Here is a 13,138-nt window from a genome sequence, read left to right as displayed (position 1 = left end):
TGGCCATGTGGTCCTCTCTGTGGACTGGCTGCTCTAATTGGGGTCATCGTCCTCAAGGCCTGGTGGGCCAGGATGTTTTACTTTTTTGATGAAGTCTTTTGATGGCTCATGTGTTTATTTTAACAGGTCCCAGTCATTTATCTTGTGTTCCACTGTGTGTGCTTCCTTTATTTGATTTGGTAGTCTGAGTAAGGCCTGCAAGTTTGGCCCAGTTTTTTTCATTGATGATTTTTATAGCTCTGGGGTTTAATTTTGTTCTCTAACACATCCTGAGTTTGTTTTTTTACACTGGGCAAGGTATTGATTGAATTCATTCTTAAGCATTTGGAGATTCAATTTTTCTAGCACTTTTTTTTTGAAGAGGATTCACTATCCCCATGTAATGTTTTTGGGCCTTTGTTGAAAATCAATTGCCTGTTGGTTGATGCTTTTATTTCTGGGGTTTTTATCCTGTCCCATTGCTGTGTATGTCTGTCATTGTACTCATACCAAGCTGTTTTCACTGCTGTGGCTGTGTAGTAGGTTTTGGGGTTTAATAGTGCATGGCCTCTTACTTTGTTCTTCTTCTTGAAATGTTCTTTGCTTACTCTGGGCCTCTTCCCTCTCTATATGAATTTTCTAATTAGTGTTTCCATTTCTTTAAAGATTGAATTTGAGATTTGGAATGCAATTGTGTTATATTTGTACATTGCTTTAGGTAGTGTAGACATTTTCACAATATTAAGTCTTCCTGTCCATGAATGTGAGATCTTCCGTTTGTGTAGGTCTCTTGTTTTCTTGTAATAGTATTCTGTAGTTTTCTTTGTATTATAGTCTTTTGCTTCTTTGGTTAGGTTTATTATAGTTATTTCATCTTTTGTGTGGCTATTGTAAATGGTACTGTTGGCTCGATGTCTTTTATGGTACTATTTTCTTGATGTCTTTTTCAGAGCAATCATTGCTAGTATATAGGAATCCAATAGATTTTTGCTTAATTTTCTATCCTGCTACTTTGCCAAATCCTTCAATTGTTTCCAACAGTCATTTGTGGGCTCTTCAAAGAGCTTTCTATGTAAAATCCTATCATCTGCAAATAATGAGAGCTTCACTTCTTCTCTGCAAATTGTATTCCCTTGATTAATTTTTGTTGTCTAATAGTTCTGGATAAGACTTCTAGCATGATGTAGAATGAGTGGTGATAAAAAGGGGCACCCTTGTCTAGTTCCCATTTTCAGGGGAAATGTTTTAGTTTTCCCCATTGCATACTGTAGTGGCTGTTTGATTTTCCTATGTGACCTTTATCATGTTGAGGGATTTTCCTTCTAGTCCTATTTTATTGAAATTCAAATTTCAATAAATGGGTCAAATGGGTTGACATATTGTCAAATGCTCTTTTCTGCATCTATTGACATGTTCATGTTCTTTTTCCTTTTTAATGTGGTACTGTCTCCGTGAAGTCAGAAGTGGGAGGAAACTAGAAAAATATTTTAAAAATGTATTTTAATGAAACAAAAGTACAAAAACTGAAGAAAATAAAAGAAGTAAAACCACCTTGTGGGCAGGAATTCCTGCTCCTTTGGTAATATTGTTTTGTGGGGGAGCTGGAGCATGTGGTCAGGAGTTGTAGCAGAGAACAACAGTGAAAAATATAGTTTGAGTACTATTTATTTCTGCTCCAACTTGTCATCACGATCTGATATCCACCAGGGCCCCAGAGACCAGCAAAGTAAGAGGTTTGGCTGGCTGGGTTGTGGCGGTGTTGGGAAAAATCAGCTGCCCTGGGGAGGAGTGCAGCTCATGTAAGTGTCTCGTGCTACTGAATAGTGGCAAAGGGGAGTCCGTCAAGCCGGCCTTACTTCTCTCCCAGCTTAAGAAACTTGGGTCTACTTATATATAAAGTTGCATTTCCTGCTGCCAGGAAGTGCAGGGTATCCCTTCCAGTGAACCTTCTTTGTATTTGCTGAGCAGATCTTCTCGTGCTTGTTAGTCAATCAGTGAGGAGTAGGTGTGTACAATAAATCTGTTCAAATATTTTAAGGGCAAGGGAAGATCATTAAGAATAGCATAAAGAAGGGCTTGAAGATGACTGTACACATTCTGGGCAGTGAAGAATGGTTAGACTATGTAGCTCTGTCCAGTAATAATATAATGTATCACACAAAAATTTCTAGTTGTTGTGTGCTGTCTAATTGATACTACCCCATAGAATTTTCTAAGCTGTAATCTTTATGGGAGAAGATGTTTATGGGAGAGGATCGCCCCCATGGAGAAGCTAATGCCTTTGAACCACCCCTTTCAGTTAGCAGCTAAGTGCTTAACCATTATATGGCCAGGGCATCTTAAATTTCCTAACCACTTAAAAACAAAACAAAACAAATTAAAATAATTTCAGTAACAAAATTAATTTCAGTAATAAAATTAACCCACTATTTTGAATTAATTGTCATATGAACAAGTAGTTGATAGAAAAGTAATGCTATTGACATTTTTTCTTCCAAGTCTTTGAAATTTCATGCTTAGATTTTACTTGGGGCATGTTTCAGTTAGGACTAGCTGAGTTCCAAGTTCTCAATAGCTAAGACATATGTGCCTCAAGAAACAAAACAAAACAAAAATCCAAATTCACTGCAATCAAGTCGATTTTAACTCATAGAGACCATGTTGAACAGAGTAGAACTGCTTCTTTGTGTTTCTAAGAATTTAAATCTTTATAGGAGTAGAAGCCTCATCTTCCTCCTTTAGGGTGGCTGACTGTTGGTTGTAAATTCCGGACCTTGTTATAACTCACAATGCCATCAGGACTCTTGTCAATTTGCCTAGAGCTACATTTTAGAATAGATTCAGAATTTGAGAAATTAGCAGGGGAGAGCAAGTCAGACCAAAAAAAGAAGAGGAAAGAGCCGTTGGTGGGAGGAGCTAATGGTAGAAACACATACTGGATAGCCTGCTTGTTATGTCGGTTGGGGAGTGGTGATGGATAATGTTGCTCACAGAAGATAACCGATGCTAACAAACTGATTCTGACTCATAGGAGCCTATAGAACAGGGAACTGCCCCACAGGATTTCCAAGGCTATAAATCTTTACAGAAGCAGAATATTGCATCTTTCTCTTGCTGAACAGTGGTGAATTCGAATCATGAACTTTTCATTTAGCACTTGAGTGCTTTAACTATTACACCATCACAGGCCCTTTGCACTAAACAAAGGGTGATAGAACTCTTGTCCTCAGGGTGTCCAGAGTTTAAAAGAAGTAACTAGAATACTGTATAGGCAAGAGATTGTGCATATGCATGTGAGACCTGCATATAGACCAAGAAGCAGTGGTTGGAACAGAACTGGAGGACAGTGCCTGTTTTAAAATCAGAAAAGATGTTTGTCAGGGTTGAATCATATTTAGTCAATCTATTTGCTGAGCAAACAATTGAAGAAGTTAGGCAGTGTGAAGTGTGTGGCATCAGGATCGAAGGATATGAATGAACAACCTGTAATATGATGGTGACACAACTTTGCTTGCTGAAAGTGAAGAGGATTTGAGGCACTTACCACTGAAGATCAAAGCTACATCCTTCAGAATTGATTCCACCTCAGTGTAAAACCCCCAAAATCCTCACATCTTGATCAATAAAGAATATCATGATAAACAGAGAAAAAAAACAGAAATTCTTAAGGATCCACAACCAACATTCATGAAAACAACAGTCAAGAACCAAACAGTGTACAGATCTTATGCGCAAGACCTCTTTAAGTTGTTAAGAGCAAAGATGGCACTATAATCTTAAGTTACCGCTTAAGATAAAGATTTCACTTTAGCAAAGATGTACCTAATCCAAGCCTTGGTATTTTCCCTTACATCGTGTGCATATGAAAGTTGAACAGTAAATAAGGGAGACCATAAAAGAAGTGATGCATTTGATTTATAACGTTGGTGAAGACTATTAAAGAAATGTTATTATTTCTTTTAAAGGAAAGAATATTAACAAATATATCTTGGAAGATGTAAAACCAAAATGCTCCTTAGAAGCTAGGATGGTGAAACTGTCTTATAGACGTTGGATAGATTATCAGGAAGGACCAGTCCCTGGTGAAGGGTATCATGCTTGATAAAAGTAGAAGGTCAGTGAAAATGAAGACCCTCAAGGAGCTGAATCGAAACAATGGCTGCAACAGTGGGCTCAAACATAGTAGCAACTGTGAGGATGACACAGAAGCAGGTAGTGTTTCATTCTGTTGTACATAGGCTCAGTATGAGTCGACACCTAAAAGCACACTTATGTGAAAGGTGGATAATGGATAAGGAAGACTGAAGAAGAACTGAAGCTTTTGATTTGGTTGTTGAGAAGAATGTTAGGTATACCACAGACTTCCAGAAGAAGAAACAAACCTTTCTTTGAAAAAGTGCAACGAAATGACAAGACTTCATGTTATCTACTTTGGACATTGTGTTAGGCAGGATTCTCTAACCAGGACATGGATAATTATATATATAATGAAGAGGGATTTATGGACTGTATTGGACTTATGGATTTGTTCTGGACTGGGCTGGGATGCTTGCTTGAAATATAATTCTCTTAAAAATATTTTTAGGCATTTATAATAAATTTTAATAAGCTTACTGATCCAAACCTGGCTTAAGCCTTCAAAGGGAAAGAAACACTCAAATAAATAACAAGTTGACATAAGCATTGAACGTTTTAATATTTTACTCAAAAGTTTTCAAACATCTTATAACTCAGGAACTTCTTTGTGCCCTCAATTTAGTGTAAAAGTCTTGAGTATACTCCTGGGTTTATTTATTTTCTCTCTTCAAGTTGGTCTGCACAAAGTAGGGAATTCCAAGGTTCAGTAAAAATCAAAGTGTGGAGTGCAGTGTAGTAATGATGGAATGTGCAATTGTCCTCTAGTTCTTAAATCCTTCCTTCCCCCCACTACCATGATCCCAATTCCACCTTGCATATCCGGCTGGACCGGAGGATGTGCACTGGCACAGATAGGAACTGGAAATACAGTGAACCCAGGACAGATGAACCCCCCAGGACCAGTGGAGAGGGTGGCGATGGTGGGAGGGTGGAGGAAGGGTGAGGGAGAAAGGGGGAACAGATGACAAGGTCTGCATATGGCCTCCTCCCTGGGGGACAGACAGCAGAGAAGTGGGTGAGGGATACGTTGGATGGGGTAAGATATGATAAAATAATAATAATTTGTAAATTATCAGGGGGAGGGCGGAGCGGGGAGGGAGGGGAAAAAAGAGCTGACACCAAGGGCTCAAGTGGAAAGCGGGTGTTGTGAGAATGATGAAGTCAACATATGTACTAATGTGCTGGATACAACTGACGTATATACAGATTGTGATGAGTTGTATGAGCCCCTAATAAAATGATTATTTAATAAAAAAAATAAGTGTGAAATCAAGGCTTAAATAGGTAGAATTAACAGTGAAATGAGAAAGCAGCCACTTTTTATTAATCTTCAATGTATAGATATTAAAGAGATCAATTGCACTGCTGAGACATCCACAAATTTTAGATTAGTCATGTTTACTGAGGGTTGCTTAGAATCAAAATGTTCTTTTATTTTAAAACTAAGTTATAATGCTAAAAGAGAAGCTTAGAAGGAAATGTAGAGATGTAAGCAAGACAGATCTATTCTTAGACTCAAAATGTTCTTTTATTTTAAAACTAAGGTATAATGTTAAAAGAGAAACTCAGAAGGAAATGTAGAGATGTAAGCAAGACAGATCTACTAATTGGAGTTAATAAATAAAAAAAATGAACTTTTAAATATTATTTCAGTTCTATGTCCAAATTGTGATGTCAAATATGTAAAATCCAAACTATGGATTGTGTGCAAGTGGGTCCATCTCATATTTTTTGCATCCAAAATTTTAGGTATCCATCCTACTGGGTGGTAACAGAGTTTAAATTTCATTGATTTTATTCAGTGGACTTAAAGTCAAAAACCCAACACAATTGTTTACAGTTTAAGAACTGAATGATTATCTTACCACTACAGAACTATTCTTCCTTCATGAATGCTGACATGAGAGTTTGGGGTATTAAAATGGTAAACTTTATCATTTAAATTGGCACACACAAGTAACCCCAACCCAAAGAATGCAATAAAAGAACTGTCTTGTATCACTGAGCATTTATAATTTTCAGAAGAGTCATAAAACACAGGGAATTAAGCAATTTTTAGAAAGAAAACTCTAAAAACAACACCCTCCGCCCAAAAAGCAACGGAGTGTACACATAGCTTATAAGGCAAAATCTAAGTTACAAGCAAGTTCAACACTGACAACTATGTTATAAGCAGTAATATTGAATTATATACATATCAGCTTTCAGCTTTCATAGACCTAGGATCACATGATAACTTGTACCATAGCTTATTATTCTGTACAATATAAGATACTCTTGTAGCTTCCTACCAAGGCTTATTTTTAAAGAAATTAGTATTTTCCTTCGGCTCAAAGTCTAATCAATATCAGTGACATGAATTGGAGACTAGGCTTTTGTTTTCCCTTAGGACATGAAAAATAAAGTTGCAATTATTATAGTTTCAGTGCACCCAGTGGAATTCAATGCATGCTGAGCAGTTGTTATTGCATCTGAAAATTGTGATTTTTTTTTGTAGAACTATCACTTAATATAGGGGCTGCCTATGTGTAGAATTCTACATTTTTAAAGATAAGATGAGATTTAAATGACTCCTTTAAAGTACCAAAGTTGCCCTTTCTAAGTTTCATGGTAAGCAAAAAGGATTTTTTTCTGTGAATGCTTCTATTTAGCAATGCAAGTAAATGTGTCCACAGAATAATCTGCTGTTACATACATCTCAAAGGAATCTAGATTTCACTGGAAACTACAAAGTCAAAGTTAAAAGAAGGTTGGCAATGGTCAAGTTCTCAGTAATTATGAAAAAAAGTGACGCTGACCTTAATTATGAACCACGATCAGTATGAAACATTTCCATCACTGACAGGAATGTCATGAGTTTGGAGTGCTCCGGGCTCTCAGTGCAGAAAGTTGCCCACTGTGTATCTCACAGTGTTTTCTGATGCCCATTTACAGAGGGCTTTGTTGTTTCTGAATCTCTAGAGCATTTGATAAGTGAAGCTTATGAATCCCTAGGTCCTTGAAAAGTTCTCATACAGCAGAAGCGAATTTTCTGACCAGATACAATGTTGCCATAGTGGCATAGAACAAGTTGCAGGACAATACAATGTAGAAGTTTCCCAGCCTTTAAATCTTCCAGTCTGCAAATAGGTCAAATCCAGTGATTCCCAGTGTTCTTGACATCACAGGCAGTGCAGAACTCAAGACCAAGATTGATACACAATTCCCAATGTTCTTTGTCATAATTGTGTCATCCTTGTTTTCACTGAAGATTCAAAAAAAATTGGAGACTATAGAAACCATCCACAGAAGACACCATAAGATAGAAAATCAAAATAACTTCAAATGCTGCTCCCATGAAACCAAAAGTAGAAAGGGAGGCATTTCCTACTTCCAGGCCCCCTTGTTCCCCTTGGCACTGCGGTTTCATCAACTAATGGGCAAAGAATATTACAAGCCACCAAGACAACCAAGATGGACGTCTCAAGAAGAAGAAGGACCCTAACGGCAGGATATGCCACATTTCTTTCCCATGCTGAAGCCTTTTTTGCCTCACTAATTTTATCTTCAGTGTCTTTACATTTTCAAGTTTTTGTTCTAACTCCATTATACTGTATTCCACTGATGAAGATAGTCCATTTAGTCATCCCTGGAGTACTTCTTCCTCAAGAGTAATAATAGAAATTTGTTCATCCAAGTCTTCCAGAATTGTTGCATTCACTAACAACTGACCCATTACTGTAAACTTACAGGGAAGACCAACTGGTTTACACAGAGAAGCAACAAACATTCCAACAATGATATACAGGACTATAAATAGGTTAGGTAAAATTCCCAGAGATCATACAAAGATTCCATACTGGCAGCATCATTGTCAATTAGTGCAGAGGCTACTCACACTATTCCAAGAATAAGTAAGGCAAGAAGAATAAGCATGACCAGAGTTTCTAAACCTTGGGCTTGGATTCCCTTCTTCAAGCCAGCAAGACCTTTTGATTCTGGAAAGAAAAAGGCAAAGGGCATCAACACAAATAAACAGAGGCTGGAAAACAGAGAGGCAAGGTTCTACAACCAATAATTGGGGAGCGATTTAGCCATTGAAAATAATAGTTTTGAGGAAAGGAAAGTAGGATTTCATTGCTAATCATTGAGAAGGGTAAAAGCAAAACCGCACCAGCTGAAACTGCTAGAGTGAACGTGCTCTAAAACAATGAAATCCTGTTGACCATGTCATCTTCATCCTCATGTTCATCTGACTTTCCCTTGTGTCTTATGATGGTGAACCAGGAGACAGTGTACAGAACAGCTAAAAGAAGGAAACATATCTTTGACTCCCGCACTTGGTTATGGAAGTGCTGCTTCCACAGGGACACGTCATCGTCCACTTCCATTCTCTTTCATGCCCACTGCCTCCCGCTGGTAGCAGCCCCACAGGCGCACCATCACCCACCTGATATATAGTTCTTCATATAAAGAACTTCATATAAAGTTCTTACACATATATCTGAGTGTCTCTGGATTTTTTTCTGTAGTCAACCCGGCCTACCACATCTACCAGTGATTTTAGTTGGAAATTGATCAAACATGCAATCAAAATGCATTGATAATTATTGCAAAATTGGAATGCAAAATTTGGAAACAGAGGAAAGATCAGTTGGGAAATACATACTTGGTGATAGAAATTGGAGATTGCATGATAAAATTTTGCAAAACCAACTACTTGTTGATAGCATATACCCCTTTTCAACAACAAAAGGTACAACAACAAAAGGTACACATGAATTTCCCCAGATGGAATACACAGGAGTCAAATTGACTCCATCTGTGGGAATAGACCTGGAGAAGCTCCATATCAGCAGCTGAAACCCGGCCAGGGGCTGACTGGAACAGCCAATCGCTTATTTGTAGGTTCAGATTAAACCTGAAGAAAAAGTTGAAAAGTCTAAGAGACACAAAATACAACCTTGAATCTATCACACCTGAGTTTTGAAAACATCTTAAGAACAGATTTAATGCATTGAATACTAATGACAGAAGACCTGATGAGCTATAGGAGCACATAAAGGCCACCATTCATAAAGAAAGCCAAAGCTCATTAAGAAGACAAGAAAGAAAAGATCAAAGTGGATGCCAAAGAGACTCTGAAACTTGCTACTGTAGAGTGGCTAAGGAAAATGGAAGAAATGAAGTCAAAGAGCTGAATAGAAAATGTCAAAGGGCAGCTCAAGAAGACAAAGTAAAATATTACAATGAAATTACAAAATATTACAATGAAATTACAAAACCAAAAAGGAAGAACATGCTCAGCATATTTTAAACTGAAAGAACTTAAGAAAACATTCAAGCCTCCAGTAGCAATATTGAAAGATTCTATGGGCAAAAGTATTTAATGATGCAGAAAGCACCAGGAGAAGATGCAAGAATACACAGAGTTGCTGTACCAGAACTAGTTGACATTCTACTACTTCAGGAGGTAGCATATAAGAACCAATGATCTCTTTTGGCAATCTAACGAATCAGAATCCCTAGTGGGAGGAATCGAGGGATCTGTAATTTTACAAGATACCCTGGTGATTCCAATGATTGGTCAAGTTTGGGAACCTTGGCCATGAGCTCTTCTACGCCAATACTGAATATTGTGAGAATTTTAATAAAGACCACAATGCCGTAAATTATTTAATAGGCCTATACTAGCCATAGCCTTTGTTATTCCCACCAAATGATCTTTGTTTTCTTGAAGGGTCTGGGTAAGAAGATGGGGGAGGCACTGATTAGATGATATGATTCAGCTGGAGTGATTGTTAAATTGTGATTGCTATCTGCTGGGTATAAAATCAGCCATCTTTGAAGTAGGAGTCAGGATTTCACTGCCAGCAAGAGAGAACACCCAGGAGTGGAGTATGCCCTTTCGACCTTGGGATCTTTGTGTAGTGACCCACTTAGATCTAGCTTTGACACCAAAGGAGCAGCACCAGCAGAACCAGGAACCCACAACATGAGACAGAGCATCCGAAGCTGAGTGCTTTGGGACAGGAAACTGGCTTGTGCAGTGGTGTCTCTGAGTACTTACTTGGTGACATCCAGTTTGCTGATCTAAAGAGCGGGAAATGAGCGCCATTAGGCTGAGGCTTATGGTGGAATGGCATACTCTTTGGATATTTATTGGCAGCCCTAAGAAAAGCATTGTAATATTGCCCAAGCAGGACAGAAGCCAGGCCAAGAGGCTGAGGTCTAAAGAGAGGCCGGGTAATGGGCAAAGCAAAGGAGAAACTCTTGACTATACAGCTGCAACATGAACATTTCTTATCTGTATTTTAACTTACTAACTTCCCTAATAAGCCTCGTAATTGTCTATGGATTCTGTGTGGTCACTGCAATGAATTAGTGAAGTCAGTCAAAATTTACAGACTACTGTGGATGACAGAGCCCAGGGCTATTCCTGTGAGAACCAGTGTTCTCTGAAGGGTGGCTTTGTCTTGAGGACCCCCCATTTCTTGGCTGGAAAGTTTGAGATTTACTACCAAGCCTCCTAACCAATCTCATTTGCTGGTGTCAGACCTGCATTGTGGTCTGAAACCTCCTCTGCCTTCCGCAGCTCCCTCCCCTTTACCCTTCATAGATATTTCCCTAGTAATCTTTGTGAAAAACTTTTTTAATGAATTGTGTGAAGGTTTACAGAACAAATTAGCTTTCCATTCACTACTTCATTTTCAGCTCACGCACTGCAATGCCCACAAAGAACACCACTGACCCCAGTTCCTCTGGGTTCCGTTTCCATTCCTCATCCTTTCTCTCTAGTCCTCTGAGTTTTGACCTTGGATAAACGCCACCCTTTTGATTTCAAATGATTATTCTAAGGTGTGTATACCTCGGAAATGTGACTGTTCACCTTATAAATCTGTCTATGGAGCCCTGGTGGTATAGTGGTTACTTGTTGGGCTGCGATTCACATGGTCAGCAGTTAAAAACCACCAGCAACTCTTTGAGAGAAAGTCTGGACTTTCTATTCCCGAAGACATGTAGTCTCGGAAACCTGCAGGGGCTCCCTCTGGGTCAGCATTGGCTCAATGGCAGTGAGTTTTGAGAGTGAGTATTGTGTGGCTGAAGTTTAAGTCACGGGTGAATTCAGTTCAAGGCTGGAAGATTCCCTAAGAACCATAGTTTCAAGGGTTCCATAAGTCTCTATTTGACCAGTAAACTTGATTTTTCTTATGGTTTTGAGTTTTTCCCACCTTTTACTTCCACTTTATTTAAGACCTTTTAATAATCATTTTAGAGGTATCAGTAGTTGTAGCTACTAGGTACCTCTAGTTCTTCTGGTCTCAAGGTGGTGGAAGCTGAGGTTCATTAATCCTTTGGACTAATTGTTAGCATGCATCTTCAATTTCCTTCACTGCTCTTTGCTCCAGATGTGGAAAAACTAGTAGTTTCACCTTATTTGGCTGCTCACAAGTTTTTAGGATCCCAGTCTCTCCTCACTAAACCAGGATTTAGAACATTGTCTTTGTAGATTAAGCTATGGTAATTGATCTTGGTGTCCTTGAGATTCTAGTCCTGATTTATCGTTGATCTTATACCTTTACACTTTGTTGAATCTTTTGATTAGTTTCTGTAATTTTATTGCTGACTCTTTACAATTTTTTAATTTATGGAATCATAGCATTTACAAGTAGAAGACTTCAAGCACTTTATTGAATAGGAATAATGATAAAGGGCACCCTTGTCTAGTTCCTGTTTGCAAGGAGAATGCTTTTGGTCTGTTTTTGTGGAGTCTAATGTTGGCTGTTGGTTTTGCATATATGCCCTTAAGTATATTACAGCCACTGTCTGTTGTTGATCATGTTGCACCGGGATGGGTGGTGTTCCTGCATTTGTGGAGGTACAGGGCATTTGAGTGTAGTTGTATAGTGTTGGCATGGTTGATATGTTCCACTGGATGGGACAAGGGAAAAGAGAGAAACCAAAAACAATAGCAGAAAACACAATAATAATAAACTAAGCTAAAGGGAAACAAGCAAATAGCAACAAGAAAAATAAATTTAAAAATGGGTGTGGGGAGACTAAGGAACAAAAGATGCAAAGAGGATAAAAGAAAATGATAAACAAAACAAAATGAGGGAAGCGGAAAAAGTAAAAGGAATCATAAAGTAAAAATTAAGAAAGAGGAAATGGGAATACTAAAAAGAAAACTAAAGAGGACTTAAATGACAAGAGAACCAGAAGATTCAGAGAATCAGAAGAAAAGGACGCAAAGAGGAAAGGAGAGAAGCATTAACAACATTAGGGAATAGAGAATGAGAGATTAAGGAAAAGGAGAACGCTTGCTCCGGACGAGGCCAAGTAAAGGAGAACCCTGAAGGGAGAGGGGCTGGTGTTCTCTGCTCCCTAAGGAGGTAGTCAGCGGGGAAAGGATTCCTGCCAGTGGGTACTTGCTCTGGAAGTTGGTGCTGGCTCAGAATACGGCTGGGACTAGGGGTCTCGTCCTGGAAAGAGTTCTTGCAGACGGAAAGGGTAGCTGGGGCCAGGGCGTTTGGTTTTAGAACAAGTTCCTACTGGCTCATCGGTGGCTGAGCTGTGCATACGTATTTCAGGTCCCAGCACTGCACACTTTGGTTTGAGTAGGTGGAGGACACAATTAAGAAGTGGGAGTTATGTGCACTTGGCGCCTTATCTATGAAGTTGTGCCTCTGACCTAAGACAGAACAGGGGCTCTCAGAGGACAGGGTGGGTATCACTGGGGGCTGGATAGGTATGTCCCAGGGCTGACCATGCTTCTGGTCACCAGAAAGATGTGAGGAAGATAACACTTTTGAGACTGCCAACCACTACACTGAGCACTTGTGTGTTCCTTTCGGAGCAGAGTTGATGAATCTCATTTGCAAAATGACATTGAAAATGACTGCGCTATGTCAGGTCAGCTAGCACTTCACCTGCTTGCCACTTTTGTTCAGATTCTTCTGAATTTTTAAAAAATGGCAGTGAATTTTAAAAAAATGAATTATTGCTATAGGAGAACATTCCCATTTTATTTCTATCTTCAACT

The 13,138-nt window shown here is 38.8% G+C and overlaps 1 pseudogene; it reads right to left on the bottom strand.

Annotated features, from left to right (window-relative positions):
* Positions 1-7,021: 7,021 nt before the first annotated feature.
* Positions 7,022-8,486, bottom strand: LOC105979656 (annotated as a pseudogene).
* Between the last annotated feature and the right edge of the window lie 4,652 nt (positions 8,487-13,138).

The sequence above is a fragment of the Echinops telfairi genome, unplaced genomic scaffold, assembly GCF_000313985.2.
Source record: "Echinops telfairi isolate 266 unplaced genomic scaffold, ASM31398v2 ScPeMD7_5592;HRSCAF=6446, whole genome shotgun sequence".
NCBI lineage: Eukaryota > Metazoa > Chordata > Mammalia > Afrosoricida > Tenrecidae > Echinops > Echinops telfairi.
Note: the sequence above shows the minus strand (reverse complement) of the source record. Positions and strands in the feature narration are given on the sequence as shown.